The sequence below is a fragment of the Hydractinia symbiolongicarpus genome, chromosome 4 (genome assembly GCF_029227915.1).
Source record: "Hydractinia symbiolongicarpus strain clone_291-10 chromosome 4, HSymV2.1, whole genome shotgun sequence".
NCBI lineage: Eukaryota > Metazoa > Cnidaria > Hydrozoa > Anthoathecata > Hydractiniidae > Hydractinia > Hydractinia symbiolongicarpus.
In genome coordinates, this window is record NC_079878.1 from 21,878,723 (window position 1) to 21,896,142 (window position 17,420).

General features: G+C 33.2%; 2 long non-coding RNA genes across 2 annotated transcripts; both read right to left on the minus strand.

Annotated features, from left to right (window-relative positions):
• Positions 1-1,354: 1,354 nt before the first annotated feature.
• On the minus strand, positions 1,355-2,835 carry LOC130640679 (uncharacterized). Its single transcript, XR_008982378.1, has 3 exons — positions 2,766-2,835; positions 1,552-1,654; positions 1,355-1,480 (listed from the first exon to the last, which is right to left on the minus strand). It is a non-coding gene; the product is annotated as an uncharacterized LOC130640679 (long non-coding RNA).
• A 5,696-nt stretch (positions 2,836-8,531) lies between these two features.
• On the minus strand, positions 8,532-9,714 carry LOC130640715 (uncharacterized). Its single transcript, XR_008982384.1, has 3 exons — positions 9,654-9,714; positions 9,502-9,568; positions 8,532-9,156 (listed from the first exon to the last, which is right to left on the minus strand). It is a non-coding gene; the product is annotated as an uncharacterized LOC130640715 (long non-coding RNA).
• Positions 9,715-17,420: the final 7,706 nt, after the last annotated feature.

Consider the following 17,420-nt stretch of genomic DNA (forward strand, 5'->3'; position numbering starts at 1 on the left):
CAGGACTTATCAGTTTTGTCTCACAGACAAACTCTCTTTCCGCACAAAGTAAAACGCTGTTTAATTTGTTTCTACTTCCCATCTATTAAGGCCAAGCAAACCAGTCCAAAATTTCAGCCAACACACTTTTCCAATGTTGGATGAAATGTTGGATGAAAACTTCATGTTGGATGAAGTAAGATTTTAGGTTTGTGGGCACTTCTTACATCCAACATTTGAACGTGTGAAATTTTGGTCGTTTGTTTCATTATTTAATAACAAAATGGCGAACGACAAGATGTGTGTGTAGTGTTTGATGTGTTGCTGAACACGTGGTAAAACAAGAGAATGGATAACGAAGAGAGGGCAAAATGGATATTTTAATAATTTTTATAATATCATAAATCACTGCTAGAAGACATTTTCGTTTAGCCCTGTTCTGCCCGTAATTGCAAATGATATTTTTTTTATTGACGCATTCGTAAATGTAGTTGTAAACATTCCATTGACTAAATTAAATATTTTCGAACGTCGTTTCGAACGTTGTAACGTTCGAAATCCACAGACATTGTAGATGTTGGACATAACATACCACCAAACCAATCCAACATGAAAAATAATGCATTTGAAATAGAGACTTTTTTTGATCTTTCCGAAATTGTTAGATGAAATGTTTAACAGCAATCAAACTTCAACAAACATCATCCAACACAATTTTTGTCTCCTTTCTTAAAATTTTCAAAATTTTTTAAAAGCGCAAACATTTCATCCAACATCACAAAAAGTGAATGTTGGATGAAATGTTGAACTGGTTTGCCCTGGCCTTTGGTTTTTTAATTCCGCTATTCTATTTTATTTGTCAGACAGGCACTTACGTATACAAATAAACCTTTTCGAATAAAATACACGTCAAGGCGTTGGTGACTACCGCAAAATAAACACACAAAAAGCATAACAGCTTTTTGTTTGCTCGAATTGATACAACATTTTAGCCAACATTTTTGAGCTTCCCACATGTTTCATGACATGACAAACGGGACCAACATGTTGATGGCAAAGTTAGCCAACATAATTATCTTCAACAAACATCATCCAGCACAATTTTTGTCTTCTTTCTTAAAATTTTCAAAATTTTTTAAAAGCGCAAACATTTCATCCAACATCACAAAAAGTGTTTGGTATGTTTCTGTGCAGAACTAAGAAAATAGCTAGCTATTTTTTATTAAGTTTATTTTACCAGAAAACTTGATATAAGTGTTATAATTTATTTGCATAGGTATAGATTATATTTTGGTGTCAATTATAACATACTTTCGTGTATGTCACTAAAGTCGAAAATCACCAGTTCGTTTTGTAGCCCCTTTAATGCATAAAAAAGGTCTTATGTACACACGTGCATTTGACACCGTTAATTGTGAATTCTTTGTATTGTGTACCATAGTTGATATAATATCGTTTTGTTTCACTAGCTTCGCACTGGAGCTGTCCACACTTGACATTGCTATAACACGAAATATAACATTAACAAAATTAAGATAGAATATAACTTTTTAAGAATATTTTCGAATTTACCTTGTGGTACAAGAGATGTTTTTTGTTGAATCACATGTTCCATAGCCACTCAGATTTGCGCTGTTCAATTCTGACCAACAGATATCATTAGCTTTCTTTGCGTCTAAGAAATGTTCAATGAGATAACTTATCATTCTTTACGTTTAAAAATCGCACCGGTGACGAGCAATAACATTTTAGAATAAAAGACGCCGAAAAAATAGGTAGCCAAATGTAAAATTATGAACTTATGGCTTTATGGCCTCAGTAGTTGTTAGATGAAATAATTTTCCAATAATTAACGACCCATTTATCGAAAAACTGTAAGGTTAAAAGTTACGACAAGTTATTATTTTAAAATAAAAACGGAACAAAATAGTTAATGTCCAGTATAATACTCTGGGTAAAAACAGTATCTTTTTGTTATTGCGAATATGTTTGAGAAATACTAAACAGGATTTGTTAATAATAGAACTGTACAAAACTAAAGAAGACAACAACATGGTTTATAGATTTGTTTAGAACGTGTTTAATTATTTTACATGCCAGTTTTAAGGAAAAGGGAACATTGAAGATAACGTTTTTGTGTAGGCGATATATAAAACGCCCGCTATGACGAGTTATAGCTATCATTGTTATTACTTTTGCAAAAGAGGAAATAATATGGTAACCGGCTCATTATGCCCAAACGGGTTAATCCGGATAGACTTTTGATCTTGAGGCGTAAATTTAACATTTCCATTGATAGTTAAGGATAAACAATGTTTTTTAGCTGGTACAAAGAAATACGTACAGTTCGACATTTAGTATAATCACATTATATCTAGAACCAGTAAACCGGGATAAATCATTACCGTGGATCTGCTTTTCACCGTGGTTCTACGCTAGGTTCCACACAAAAGTATTTCAACTTATGGATTTTTATGTAGTTATTTTAATAAGTGCTGTTAGCACTTTTGTTTTGTTTTTACATTATAACATTCAAACGAACCAATCAGCGCACAACAGTTCAAAATTGGACTCGAATTAAAACGGATTGTACCCTTCGCTCGCCATTTAAATATTTCAAGAAGCATAACGAGTGCAGGATTTTCCTGGATATGCGTCATTAGACATATAGACTTATCTTTATTTGACAAAGTAAGTTTAATAAGAAACCTATTAGGAAAGTTTAAGAAATGCGAGAGATATTCTAGGTTCCTCCCTAGATTAGATAAGGGGTAACGTATTCATACCAGCATTCCATAAACTGCGACACTGGTGATAATATGTTTTCGCGCATTCTCCATTATAACAGTAACTGTTTATATCCTAAAAAAGTCAACAAACTTGTTGAAAATATGTTTTGCTCGATGTCAAAACATTAATATTTGGATTTAAGTCAACTTACTTTCCAATGTGTTGCGCTACTTTCTTTGTACCCATGCCATTGCACGTCATCATCCGAATACATAAGGATAGCCTGTTATCCAATTCCAATAGGTTCCCTTCATTCTAACTTGGGAGACTTCCACACGCTAAGACATATAATTGAAACTATTGTTTAAGAAAACTTCTCTTGGCTACTTCCCCACACAAAAATTTCAAGACAAGCATTTTTTAGCGATTTCACAAAGTTTGCAAAAAGCATCAGCTCTGGAATTCTCCGCAGCTAGTGCAGGGCAAAAGTTTTTTCAGATGCTTGGCTTAGATAAGCAGCATTTAAATTTCGATAGTGGCACTTTCTAACACGTACGCTTTAAGGAATAATCCACGTCCCAGTTCACAAGACCCTGAAATCTTATGACCACAAGACCCTGAAATCTTACGCCTGGGGGAGAAAGGTCGGGATTTTCCGCTTTGTCTCAGTATATTTTATGGATGGTTTTAGGCATCCAGACTCCTTTTTTTAACTGCAGCTACCAATTCAACTTTAAATACAAAAACCATTAATGAACCATTATTGTATAACTAACTTTTATAGCTCCTATGTTTTATTTAATGAACCGGTTTTTTATATAGAAAGAAACGCTCGTGATATAATTTGCTGTTTCTGAAATCGTTGTTTATAAAAATAAATCAGTTGCGTTCGTTTAAGCACCACAAACATATTTTATTTTTCATCAAACTTTAGTGGTAGCCAGTAATATTGTGTCAATTCTTTATCCTTAAGAACGATCCATTTTTGAAAAGAGCCCTTTTTCGGTCAACAAATAATGAACTTCTCGAAACTTGAGCGGCGATTGATGGTTAAAGACAAGACCTAGATGGTTTATGTGTACGTATCCTCTTTCAAATATGCGAAAAGGACTTTTCACTACCTACTTCCCGAGTTATGGTGTTGAATTACGACGGTTTGTGCCGAATTTTGCCTGGATATATCACTTTAAGGGCTAAGGTTCTCACATTTTTAGACAAGAATCATTAATTTCTCGTGAATGGTTGCAACTTAGTTCCAAAACGTTATTTGAGAGTATTAAATTTAAAAATATATAGTACTTTGTAATCTTACCTTTCCAAAATCAATTTTAAACCAACTACCATCTGTTTTGCTCTTCGCACACCAACCGTTTTTGTTTATACGAATGTTTTCTATACTGTCTTTTTCTTCTTTGTAATTTCCCGCAAAAAAAGCAGAATCGGAAGTTTGCCATTAGTAAAACCAAGAGGAAGTATACAGTCTAAAATTGAAAAATATGACAGCAAAATTATAACGGAACTTTGACTTAATTTAAATGATGTATTTTCACGGATAACGGGTCCTAGAAAATTCCGCAGATACTAATTTTAGCCAGTGCCATCAAAGCACACCATATAAACGGTTTTTTCAACTGCTTCAAGGAGAATTCTATTACATGAAAATTTTGCATTGCTGTTAGATAGGTAGATTCAAATGAGAGCGCTGTTTTTACACTATTAAAATATTATAAAAACAAGGCATATTTCTGAAATTAAAGCACGTTTACGTCCTTATGCTTTCTTAAAATTACACTGTAGGTCTTACCTGTATGGAGAAAGAACAATTTCGATCTATCATGAGAAGCGTCGCATGTGCTATTTAACATAAGGAGATCACCATAATGAGGCCAGCCATCTCTAGCGCCGACACATTTTCCTGATGTTATCTGTTTTAAGGAACTGTCCTAAGAGAAACATTTACAGATGTTTTAAAAAGCATTCGAATCTAACAAAAAGGAGGATTCTTCTTTTTGCATTATAAACTAAAGATGTACCAGGGAAGTGTTAATCCTCGCGAAGAAGCACGTTTAGCAAAATAAGAAATTTGTGCAGAGAACCATAACCGCTTAGACGAAAAAAAAAATTGAAAGATTTTTTCATTTGACAAATATCCGACGCATGCCTACAAGAATTAGTATATGCTGCCATTTTGATTCACAGGAAAAAAACAACCATACCGCTGTTCTGGTATACTTTGATGCTTCTGCATCACAGGCACTCGAAATAATCCAATACTCGCCATCGTCACTTGGACAAACATTCTTTCCACTGCATTTATGAATCAAAGTACCATCTGCCTTATATATGAATTGCATATGTTCGTGATCGCAATCATAATTCGGCATTGTACGATACATTATTTTAGTACCATCAGGGATATCGCCGGAACACTTAGTAATGTTGAGTGTAACACACATTTCTCTGTGATAGCATAAATGCTGAGTTATAATAGGAGTTGGCGATGAAGCAGTGGCTACAAAGGGAAAAAAATAAGCATCTTCATAAAAAAATAAAAAGACAAAAAACGTTAGATTTGAAGTTTATAGTATTGAAACTCGTTACACCAATGGAGGCAAAGTTAATATAATTGTATGTACAACATAATTAGAATTTCAGACTAGAATTACTAAAAACAGGCTAGTAAACCTTAAGACCGCAACCCTTGTCTCCGCATTGCATCCCATTTGCAACGACATTATCAGTTGGACATTAGAAATTAAAATTAAACAATAAAAATCACATCTGAATATATGTATATTGTTAAATATAGAAGATTTGCTTACTATAGCATTCAGTCCAGTGCAGTACTCAGGTACGTCACAATTTCCGTTGGCTTCTCTACATAATGTACCTTGCTTTTTATACTACAAAACGTTAAAAGCACTTCGTTAGTATTTTCATTTCAATAACAAGAGGGCGGAGACCTAGGTTCCAGGAAGTATACATGTGTAATAGAAAAAAGTATGGTATACCCCAGCTTTGATTATGTTGATTCTGCTGGGAATATAAGGGAGTGCTCTTTCTGGTAATATAGGACGTAATTACTTATGTTTTAAGTACAAAACGAATTCTTACCAAACACTGCATGGAGCAGCACTCAGGGTTATTAACATAACTACACTGCACATGTGGCTTTAATCTACATCCATGAGGTTCACAACAGCTTTCATTGTTAGCTGCACATGTCTACAGTAAAAAAAGAAATTTTCACGATGCAAACACATTTAAGTACTTTGTTCTATTTCCTAATCTGTAACAAATGAACTAAAAAGTGCCAAAGAAGAGTGAATTGAGAATTGGTTTTAATAAAAACTCATGCAATACCTCTGGAGTACCACAGTCACATTCTTCGCCAGGCTCTTTAATTCTATCGCCACATTTAGATAATAAAGGCTACAAAATAGATGTTAGTTATGTCAATTGTTGCATCAGTGCTTTTACAGAAATTGTACACTATAGAAGTCACTTACTGCAACAGGTTAATCGTCAATGCAAGCAAATGTTTTTGCTTTAAGCCTGTTTAGATTGCAATCAGAAAAACCAGGTCTACCAGATCTAAAAATTAAACAAACAAACAAATAAGGTTAATACTTCTAAATTTCTGTATATAGATAAAGAGCATTCTTACTTGGCTTGTGTTATCACACGGATCTAGGCTTAAATTCCGTTATATGTGTATCTTAAACGGATATACGCCTACTTTGAGCCACCCATCAAACAACCTCTTGGTGTTAAGCATTTGCATGTGTCTCCATCTAAAATTACAATTAAAATTATGTGTTGCTACTTCGTTAGAAAGATTAGAAAGACATTCTAGCTACGCTAATTAACCCTTAAGGCTTGTTAAGAAGCTTACCATGTGGGAAATTCATGTTATGTCCAAATTCGTGACCAATTATTACCACAGGACCACTAATACTTCCAAACGACCACTACAAGTAAAGTCGCCTAATTAGCAGTATTACTACTATTATGAACAAACTCTATCTCTGAAACTGCTTCATGAATCCACTAAGAAATGACAACATTTGTCGTATCAAAAACGGTATTACTTACTGCATTGACGGCAGCTGATGCACCTCTACAAAGTGCTCCTACAAAGGCCATGCCTGCACAGTCTGTCCAGCAAAAATGACTGAAGTTAAAACATTCACATGTGATAGGAAAACAATGCAATTCCACATATAAAGTGATCCAATTATTTAGAAAATAAAGGATGAATGATATTTTTAGTCTGTGAATAAGTTGTTTACATTGTGATGTTGATTATTACACATCTATTTTGCTACCGCAGTTGATATACTTGTAGCAAACAGATACTGACAAGTTTTGATGTTTTATTTCTTCAATAATGCTTTATTAAATCCAAAGATTGAAATGTAGACTGACCTCATCAATTGAGCATTATCAATCCGAATATTTTTAAACTGACTGGTCTTCTTAATAACATCGTTGACATAGTTCTTAAATGGGCCAAGATTCCTCTCTCCAGTTTTATATCTCGTAAAAGTAGGACCATTTGTTTGAACTTCCAAAGCAACAAGCATCAGACGAACATTGATAGCTTGATAAATCTGTACGTAGACGATGCTCTCTAGTAAAATCATCAACTATAGCATACTATAGCGCATAAATATAATGCGGTGGAAGAAAATATCAAAATGCTAAGCGTACGCATTCCCTTGCAAGCTTAGTATTGTTTTCCAAATCAAAAGAAAAACATTTCAGCATTGGTGAATATTTTCAAATATCGCTGCAAAATTAGAAAGTCCAATTGAACAAAGTGCAATTTTGAACACATTCATTTTTTTTTATTGAAAATTATAAAAATTCTTGAAACTAAGTTTGCCATAGATTTATTTTGGAAAGTGTGAATTTTTTTGTTGGTTTCCTGAGATAGATTCTTTTTTTCAAATTAAAGAATTACCAGTAAACAGAAAGATAGCTGACATCAAGAACTCATAGATATGGCAAAGGTGAATGGAAATACTGTGTTCACACACAAAATCATGCTGATGCACTTACAAAATAGAGAAGTATAATAGTAATTGTGAAGTTTGATGTACGAATATACATACAAACATGTTTTCTAATGTACAGTAAGCAAGCTGAGAACATTTATGATCAACTTCAAAGTTCTTATAAATTAGTTAGGAATACAAAAAACGTATTAAATAAAGTAAAAATTACATTGTCAACTTGTAACAGTGCATTGAGAATTCCTTCAAGAACTTAACTAGTATCGTTGTTATACCTTTTGTACTATGTAAAGAAATGTAACAGAGATTATAAAATAAATTTTTGCAAGATTTCGTGCAAAAATATGATAAGTTCATACCAATCCCTCATCAACACACACAAACATCTCTACATATCTTGTTTGTGTCGTGGTAAGATATAAAACATACTGAGGCTGAGACATTGATTAACTAGGGTATCTAAATAACCAAGCCAAACAACAAATGAACAATTTTACATGAAAAATAAAATTATTTTAAGGGTTAGATTACCATACCAAATTCGCTATGTTTCTTTTCTTGTTCACATCGCCACATTTCTCGCTATACTTTCAAAGTCGTTGTTTACATTTTCATGATCTAAATAACCAAAGCTTCCATGTTTAGTATTTATTACAATTATCTTTTCGGTGCAATTCCACCTGTATTCCATCTCCTGCCCCACTATCCACCCTTCCCATCCCAGTCTGTTTTTTAACAATTTGAATAAAGAGAGTAAGAAAAGTTACAGAAAATGCCTTGTAAAAACGCTTAATGAATAATTGAGGAATGAAAACTAATGTCGCAATGCTCATATATACAAGAAATTCTATCTAACCAGTCTTACTAGGGTAGGATCGCTTCAATAACTTTTTTTTATGCTGTAAATTTCATCATCAACATTGTAAAATTTATGGCTGCCGTCAGCACCCTGTGAAGATAATTCAGGAAAAGAATAAATTTTTAGCGATACATCTAGTAAACACACATTTTTTAAGTTAAATAAAACTGCTCACATTTGGCTCTATGTCAAATCAATGTTCACCGTCATTCAAACCTCCCCTAAATTAAACTTTTATCAGTGGAGAACCAATATATAGATAAGCATCAATTATTAGTGCAGATAGAAGCTAAAAATGCAGTTCTTATTTTAATAAACCTTAATTATCCTAAATTTTCTCCATTTGTGAAAAAAGAAACTTGACAGAACACAATTCTTAAAAAACCTAAAGTTTAAAGCAGTTTTAATCTGCTTCCAATGTACCCTTTCTAGATAAACAACGGTAAGGGACATTTTTAATCAAAGAAAAAAATGTTCGTACGTTAGCCCACGTCTGCAGGTACTGATAGTCACGGATGAATCTTTTATTCCTCGTACTGTTCCTTCGTAGTGACAATTTTCAGGCGCATGCTATAGAATAGAGTAGAAAGTACGAAACGAATTCATAAATACGTAGCAGATAAAAAAATTTTTAGGAGGTTTTAAATGTTAAAAGCTACTACACTCAGCATTCAAACATTTTCTTTCCGACTACCTAGTTATTAAACATATTTAATAATGTGTATACCATGTGCGATGCATTGAGTAGTACAGTAGACTAGTTATTTATTTAATTGTCATCGTTTGTTTATTACTTGCAGCTGAAGATTGAAAAAGTTATTTAAACTAGATTCAGTGTTTCGACATGACGCAGAGTATATTGCATATGAAAAATTGTTTATTTTTAAAAAAGTATAGAAATTAAATTATACTGACATCATTATGCACAGCAAGTCCATCATCATCAAATGTTCGAAGCAAGATTGATCCAGGATGAATGCCCCTAAATAAATGTTTTTAAGTTCGTAATAAAAACAGCCACCGGTTTGCTTATTAGTCAGCATCACCATCAATGTAAAAGTACTTACGAATGCTTCTTTAAATCAATGATGTAGTCCTTATGTTTAGCTTTGATCTGGTAAGTTGTAGAATCTTCATACTGATCCCATGGATAAGGATAAAATATTGTTAAGAATTAAATTGACCCTTCTATTTTCGAACGTCTTACTTGCCAAGACATTGCAACAAATAAACTGGTTGTTTTCTTCGTTTGTAATACACGTGAAAAGGTAAAGTAACGTGTATTGCAAACAGCAACATTTAGCACCGTCATTATTAACATATAAGGCATTGATTAAATTTACCATGCTAGCTACAACATGTTGTTTTTCAATTAACCTTACTTACACTGGTTTTTCTGGGTATCATTTATCCTTGTATTTATCCTCAAATAACTTTAGGGTGGCTTTACCTCTTTTTATTAAACTTGGCAAGAATATAATACGGGATAAAAGATAATGATTACGGGGTTACAAATTTTATGGTGTCAGGAATTTTTTTATGATGATGTGAATTGATTCCTGTGGTTCACGTTTAGCAACACGGTTGCTATGGCACTTCTAAACATTTCTTATGAAATAGATATTTTAGGCCTGTTGGATCGCTAGTATAAAAAAATTTAAATTTAAAAGTTACTTCTGAATTAGTTATACATTGCATTTACATGTTTTTAATTCAGCATTCAACAGCAAAGAAGTGTAAGCAATGTTTATTTATCCTAGGTAACTTTTTTGCTTTCATTATTAACTGCACATAATTACTGAGATTCGTCCTGCGCATTTTAGCAACAATAAGCCTTAGCCAAAATTTTGTGTTGATTATTTAAAAAGTGTGTATAAATTATTCAGTTGCTCAAACTAAACTGTTAGTTTTTGAAAACAGTTGCCTTCTTGCGAATATAGTTTGCTAATTGGAAGGTGTATGGGATACTAAAAAATCACCGATTTACAGACAAACCAATGGCAACACAAATATATGTATTTGTTCTACGGCCTCCAACATAAAAAGGGACAAATAGTTAAAGCTATGAGGTTCTCAATATAGCTCTGATAAGGTATACACACTTTCTTTTATGTAACATCTTATTAGGGAATGAGGCAAAAATTAACATTTCGACAACAGCTGGCCTGAAATTTGTAAATAAATTGACAAAGAGTAAAAAAACAATCGACTGAGATATGTGCCCGAGACTTTTTCTGTAAACTTTATTTAACGACCAACAGCGCACCAAAATGAACAAAAGAACACGCGAATTTGGCCTCCTCAAGAAAATAAGCGTCAAGTAACAAGTAAGAAACAGTTGACTCTGTACGAGAGAGAAACTTAAGCAACACTGAGCCATAGCCAAAACTTTGTGTTACTTTTATAAAAGGAGTGCGCACAATTAGTTTCAATTCTGAAAAATGACGAGGCAGTTTTTTAGATTTTTAATCTAAAAAACAAAACAAAATTAAGACACGGTAAATAGCTATTATGGCAGTGCAAAATGATTTTTCTCTTATGGCATAGGCAATTAACTTATAAAGGTGCTTATACCATCTACGTTGATGTATCTTATCTATATGGTGTGCTAATCCTGGTAAACTGTTAAAAGTTATTTACCATATCGAGAAGTATGTTTAGCATAAATAAGTCATTTTCCTTTTTTTTTCATTGGCACTCTAGTATGTGAAAATAGCAGTACAGACAACATTTTTCATCTACTCGATGGGTTTTCTTAATCAACGGATTCGAGAATGAGGATTTTTTTCGCATAATCACTTTAAAATTAATTACCTTAATTACTCTATAAAAAGAAAATTAGACTTTTATATTTTTAACAAGACACTTCTGTCAATAGAAGACAACCGTTGCTATGAACTGAGATTTTAAAAAGGATTAAAAAGAACTGAGTAGGTAAAGTTTTGAACAATATTTAAGTTAATAGGACTTATCCTGACCTACTTTGCAACACTTCCTTTTGATGTTATCGCCGATCTTTGTTAATACTAATAAGTAATAGTAAATACTCAAATAATAAATAAATAATAGGAATATACAAGCTTTTTTTCTAAAAAATTATGAGCTTTCCCTCGAAAGAAGCACGCAACAAACAATACCGTAAGTTTTGAATGACGCAAACGTACTCGATTTAAATGTACAATAAACTTGTTTGACAAAAGGTACTAAATTGATCGCTCATCTTTTTTATTATTAAAAATTATTAAGACTATTTGTTTATATAGGGGGAAGTGAGTCGAGTATTAATTCTGGATCATTTCCATTTGTGATATGGACTCTTGAATTGTTTAATTGACACCACTCTTTTGGATACATAAGTGCAATTATTGATTATGCTCAAATATTCCATTGGACTTAAATTAGACACGAATTTAAGACAACTGAAGAAAAAACAAAAAAAACATTAAAATTTTGTCAATTAATTAAAAAAAATTGCTAAAATTTTTTTTCTTGCTTCTTTCTCTTTATCACCAAGAGCTTTGGTTTTTAAAGCTATTTTTGTTTTTAGTTATGTCTAGGAATAAGCTAATGATTCTGAAACAGTTATAGACGACAACAAAAGAATTAACAATTGACTGGTTTTCTAAAATAATTTACTTTGGTTGACTGCTATACATCACACCAGGGTTAGCAAAAAGAAGGGAAACCATAACGTCTTATATTGTTGTAAAATTATGTTATTTGTTGTTAGCCATGTTCGTATTTTGCTTATTATTCTTTGTTTGCACGGTTGGTAAATGCAAAAAGTTTTGTGTCATATGCCATGGGTAAAATTGTAATTATGGGATACTGGGACAGAAAAGTATTTTCTTTTAAAAAAAAGCACAGAAAAAACTGGATACGGATGTGGAAAAAAAGTGTCCCGACCTAGACTGGTTTTATTATGTTCAAAAGAAAACTGCAATTAAATTTTTTATAAATGGCGCATCAATAAAAAAACAAGTTGAAGCTTTCTGAATTGTCCATTTTCTGTGTTACTATCCTATGTCATTTGTGGTGTTTTAGATTATCAGAGGAAATAGAAATGAAAAGACAAAAAAAGAAGAAGGAACGACAACAAAACAAAGGCATAGAACAGTATTATACATGTTTTTAATTCATAACCATCCTTCTTAACCGGTAGGACATTTTCCCAGGACTTCCGTAAAAGCTTTGCATTTCAGTGTACCGATTTATAAAAAAATTTAATTTGCTATACAAATTTATAACAAATCTAGCACAATACACCATTGTTTCGTTCTTCCTGTTGCGAAGAAATTCTTACTGTTGCAGAGAAATTAATGAATTTTTAAGACAATACTGGCGTATTGCAAGATTATGTAAAATGGGGGCGCTGCAATTATGTTTTTTATTTGCGTTACACTGCAAGAAAAAAGTAGTTGGATAAACAGGTATAAAGCGGTATTTTATATCAAAAAATACATCAAAAAAAATTAAATTGTCCATAGCATGTTTTTATGTTTTGGAATCGTAACATTCTTGTTTAAAAATTGACGAAACATTTTCCTTTGATAAGCAATAATTTTTTTAAGTATTTAAGCCCATTATGCCTTAGCTTTTTCTTCGCTTGTAAATCTAAGTGAAGGGGGCAGGGAAGGGGGAAGGGTGGGGTGGTTGAACCATTTGTGTTTAAGTGACGTCATTCATTAACATATATAAATAGGTATAGTTATATTAGGGTTAAGTTTATTTTATTGTCTGTCCTATCTTTAATATCAAGTATCGCGTGGGTAGATTTACGTTATAAAGGTCACTAAATATCGATTACCATGATTGAGTGATAAGAAAACCTTTTCCTTTTAAAAAGTGTCCGAGTTCATTGAAACGGATTCTTTTTTAGTGCAAAATATATTTAAAGAAAATCATTATCTCTATTAAGAAAGTGGGTGGGGCAAGAACAAAGAAAGTTTATGATTTTATCATATAATAAATCGTGCAAATACAAGTCCTTTTTTTGTTATTGCTTTTGTTTGTTAATAATTTTATTTACCCCTCGCAAAAAACGCTGACCAAATTCAGCCGAAAAAAAACTTATAATAAGGCAAAGATGATCAGATCTTACCTCACTTAAGGTGGACAAGTCTCGTCTTGATCTTGAATGGTGAATTCGCTCAGGATACACAACTTCAAAACTTATTTCTGATAAAAAACACATAACTTTAAATATTATTATTAAAGATATATTTGCGTAAAGGAAGGGGGCAACGGCGAATTGAAAATTTGTAATGTGATTATTAATAATTATAAACAAACACAGAGCTTTAAAGATATGTAAAATGTGTGGAAAGAATACTCTTAGTAATCTGATGACCTACCTTCCGCAGCATTCTCGATAACAAGCACGACAAGCCAAGCCAAGACGAAATAATTTAACTTCATCTAAATAAGAACAAAATTAAGCTATTTTGAACTTCGCTGAAGGAATCACACTGCGGTTTCCCTCCATTAAGCTTTAAAAAATCTACATGGGATTACTTATCAACATAATCCCGAATAGTTTATAAAATCATGCACGCATTAACAAAACTTGAAGCATTTCAATCATTGTATTCTGATATTGAAATGCGCTAACAGTTCAAATCAAACCAAAATTTTGATCTGCATAAAGTTCTGCACCGTTAGACTAAACTAAATTCTTAGAAGAGTTTCAAAGCTCTATACGTTTTGAGTACTTTTACAGTCAATACATAAATAATGCATTGTAAAAGTGAATCTTGCGTTGATAATATAATACAAAGTAATTTAACAGATAATAGATTAAATTAAGGGAATTTTTTTGTCCCGAAGTGTCTTTGTAGTCTCGTTTTTTTTAACACGTCGAAAGATTAGTGCAAGTTTAACGGAATGGAAAATTAGTGACAATAAATGAAAAATTGCTAATTATAATAGTTATGCTGGCAAAATAGATAACCCAATTAGTGTGTTAAAATGAAATATTCACGAAGTATTTTGTTATTACAAAGAACTCTATTTTTGTTCAAACACGACATGGTACATCACGATTTAAATAACCGGCTAACCCTCCTCTCTCCATTCATAAATGTCACTAGCCAATTTCCAACAACACAACAGGTAACGCTGTAGACAATTCCTTTTGGATATCTTCCCCTAGCAAACTCCTATTTGGGGCAATCTCCCTCACATATATTCCACCCGAACCCTATATGTTCCGGGATTTTTTGAACATATTATTATCAGGAAAGGGAGGTGGGCGAAATTTAATATTTCACTTACGACAACCTGCTAATTTATCAATTCATGTTACACAATATGTTTTCTCTTGAAGACCGCTGTCTTTATTCAAAACTAAGCCTGTGGGTATATCATTTATATACCGCATTTGGCGTGTCTCGCTAGTTGCGGTACCATTATGCGCAAAGACAGACGAAATACAGCTGTATTGTAGAGACGGTATAGTCGTGACCTAGTTTGCAACACTTCCTTTGTATGTTATCACAGTTCTTTATTAATACAAAATCTCAATACGTGCCATGGTGCAACAGGCTAATCCTAGTCGTTATTAAAGCCTCTTTTTCATTTATACATTTCTAAAACATACTCACGAAATGAAAAAAGACACGCATTAAAATATACCGTGTAAACGGAACAAAAACTTTGGACGAGGAAGAAGTTCTCCGAAACATGTTTTTTCCTTCGTGTCACGCATTTCGTATAATGAACAGTTGTTATTATTTAAGCCTTTCTTTCAGAAAACATCCGTTACTTGTTATTCGTATACTTATCGTGTACTTATTAAGTATATTAAAGGTATAGGCATAAGTAGAAACGTTGGCAAAACCAGAATGCTTTTTGACCTTGCTTGCCTTTGTCTAGCCATTCGGTACATAGAACAAAACTCATTGATTCTGATCTCCCAGCTATTCAACGATTTTTCACCCATTTTTTTTTTATTTTAGAGATTTTATAACGTTTATTTATTTTTTCTTTAATTCTTTTTTAGTAAGATAAGCGTTTTCCGGAAAACAATAGGACAGCTAAAATTAAATCGCTAAAACAAATTTCCACTTACTTCAGGCCAGCGTGAGACAATTTTCATACTTTAGAAGCAGAAAGTTTCGCGTATCCAAAAAAATGTAAAATGTTTTACAGAAACTTTCGCGAATTGTGGTCTTTGGGACATATTTCGCGGAAAAAACTTTCGCAGAAACCAAGAAAAAATTTTTAGGGGGAGAAAATACATTCGCAAGTTGTCATATATTGAAAAGCAATCACGCTTCTTCCATCTCCCATTCAGAGTCAGTGTCTTCGCCACTGTCTGCATCGTTTTTTTGAATTTTACCCTCACGTAGCAACTCGAATTCTTCAACAGTCACCTCACCGACTGCCAGTAAGTGACTGTTATTGTCCGGTTCGGTGATCGATGAAATCTTTTTTGAGCCGAGCTCGATTGCGTCAGAAGTTCTTGAAGCTTTCAATCCGCTATCGATAATTTCTCTTCCTTCAGCAGTTGTCATATGGTTGTAGAACTCAACTAACTATCCAACCAGCGTGAATTATTTTCAGCTTTGTTAATGGTAAACGAACTTGTACATCTTTGATGTTGATACCAGCATCTAGTTGGGTTTTAACTTCATTCTTTTAACTTCTTTTTGAGAAATCTTTTGACATAACCATTTACTGTTAAGTCAAGTGGCTGATAGAACTTTGTCATGTTAGCAGGAAGGTTGACGATGCATATGTTGGCTTCATTGTAAGCATGAAGAACATCATTCGTCATTTGGCCAGTAAATCCATCCATAACTACGAGAGCTTGTTGATCGACAGAGCACTTGAGGAGCTCTCTTCCTTCAATAACTTTAGGGATTCCCCAGTGTTGGCGAAATGTTTCTGATTAGCGCTGAGTGAAAAAGCACTTGGGAGATTGAACTTCGGTAAGCTCTGTGTAGTTTTTTTTATATAAATTAGTTGCATTGGAAGAAATTCGCCGTGTAACGAATTGGCAAAGGTTCCTGTTATAAAGCGTTTGTCTGAGCTTCCTTCAATTGTGACACATGTTTCAATCCTAGGAGCAAGAGTTTCATTCCCAACAGGAACATATTTTATCGGTGTCTGGTCGATGTTGATGATTAAGGCAGGCGGTAAGTGGTGCTTTTCTACAATGGACACATTTTTGTGCAGGAATAAAAATTGAATTTTTGCGAGCGCCATCAAGAATGTCAACTTTAGATGATGTCTTTCTCCTTGTTACAAAGTTCATTCTACCAAATAAGCTTTTTGCCCAACGCGAGAAGTTAATGTCAACTTGACCAAGAACATAAGGGTACTTGCTCATCAAAGCTTTGGCAGTGGCATTTGCAACTGCTGTGTTTATCACTCCTCCTTTTTCACTCAAGTTAAAAAGGTACTTCCTCACCATTTTATCTAGTTCCCCCAAAAGGTATGATCTGTCTGTTTTTCGTGGGTACCTTTTGAGGCTTTGTGACTTATCAGGCTCTTACCTTGAGTTCTCTTTTAATTGTTCGTGATATCTGTTTTTTAATTGTCCGAACTGTACTTCTAGAAAGATTCGGCAAATCGATTTGAACTTGCGAACAGTATTAATATTGGCATTTTCTGCAGCATACTTCCCAATGGCTTATCTTTCTTTATCAGTTCAATTGTGATATTATGGTTTTCGTTTGAGATTTTCAGGAAGAAGCAATATGATCATGTATCACTTGCATGTCGATTACGCCAATGCTTGAGCTTGACGCTGGTACGACTGGTTCTGTAATAGAGATTACACTTGCATTACACTTTTTACAATAAACTTCCATGTAATGACACTTTTGTAC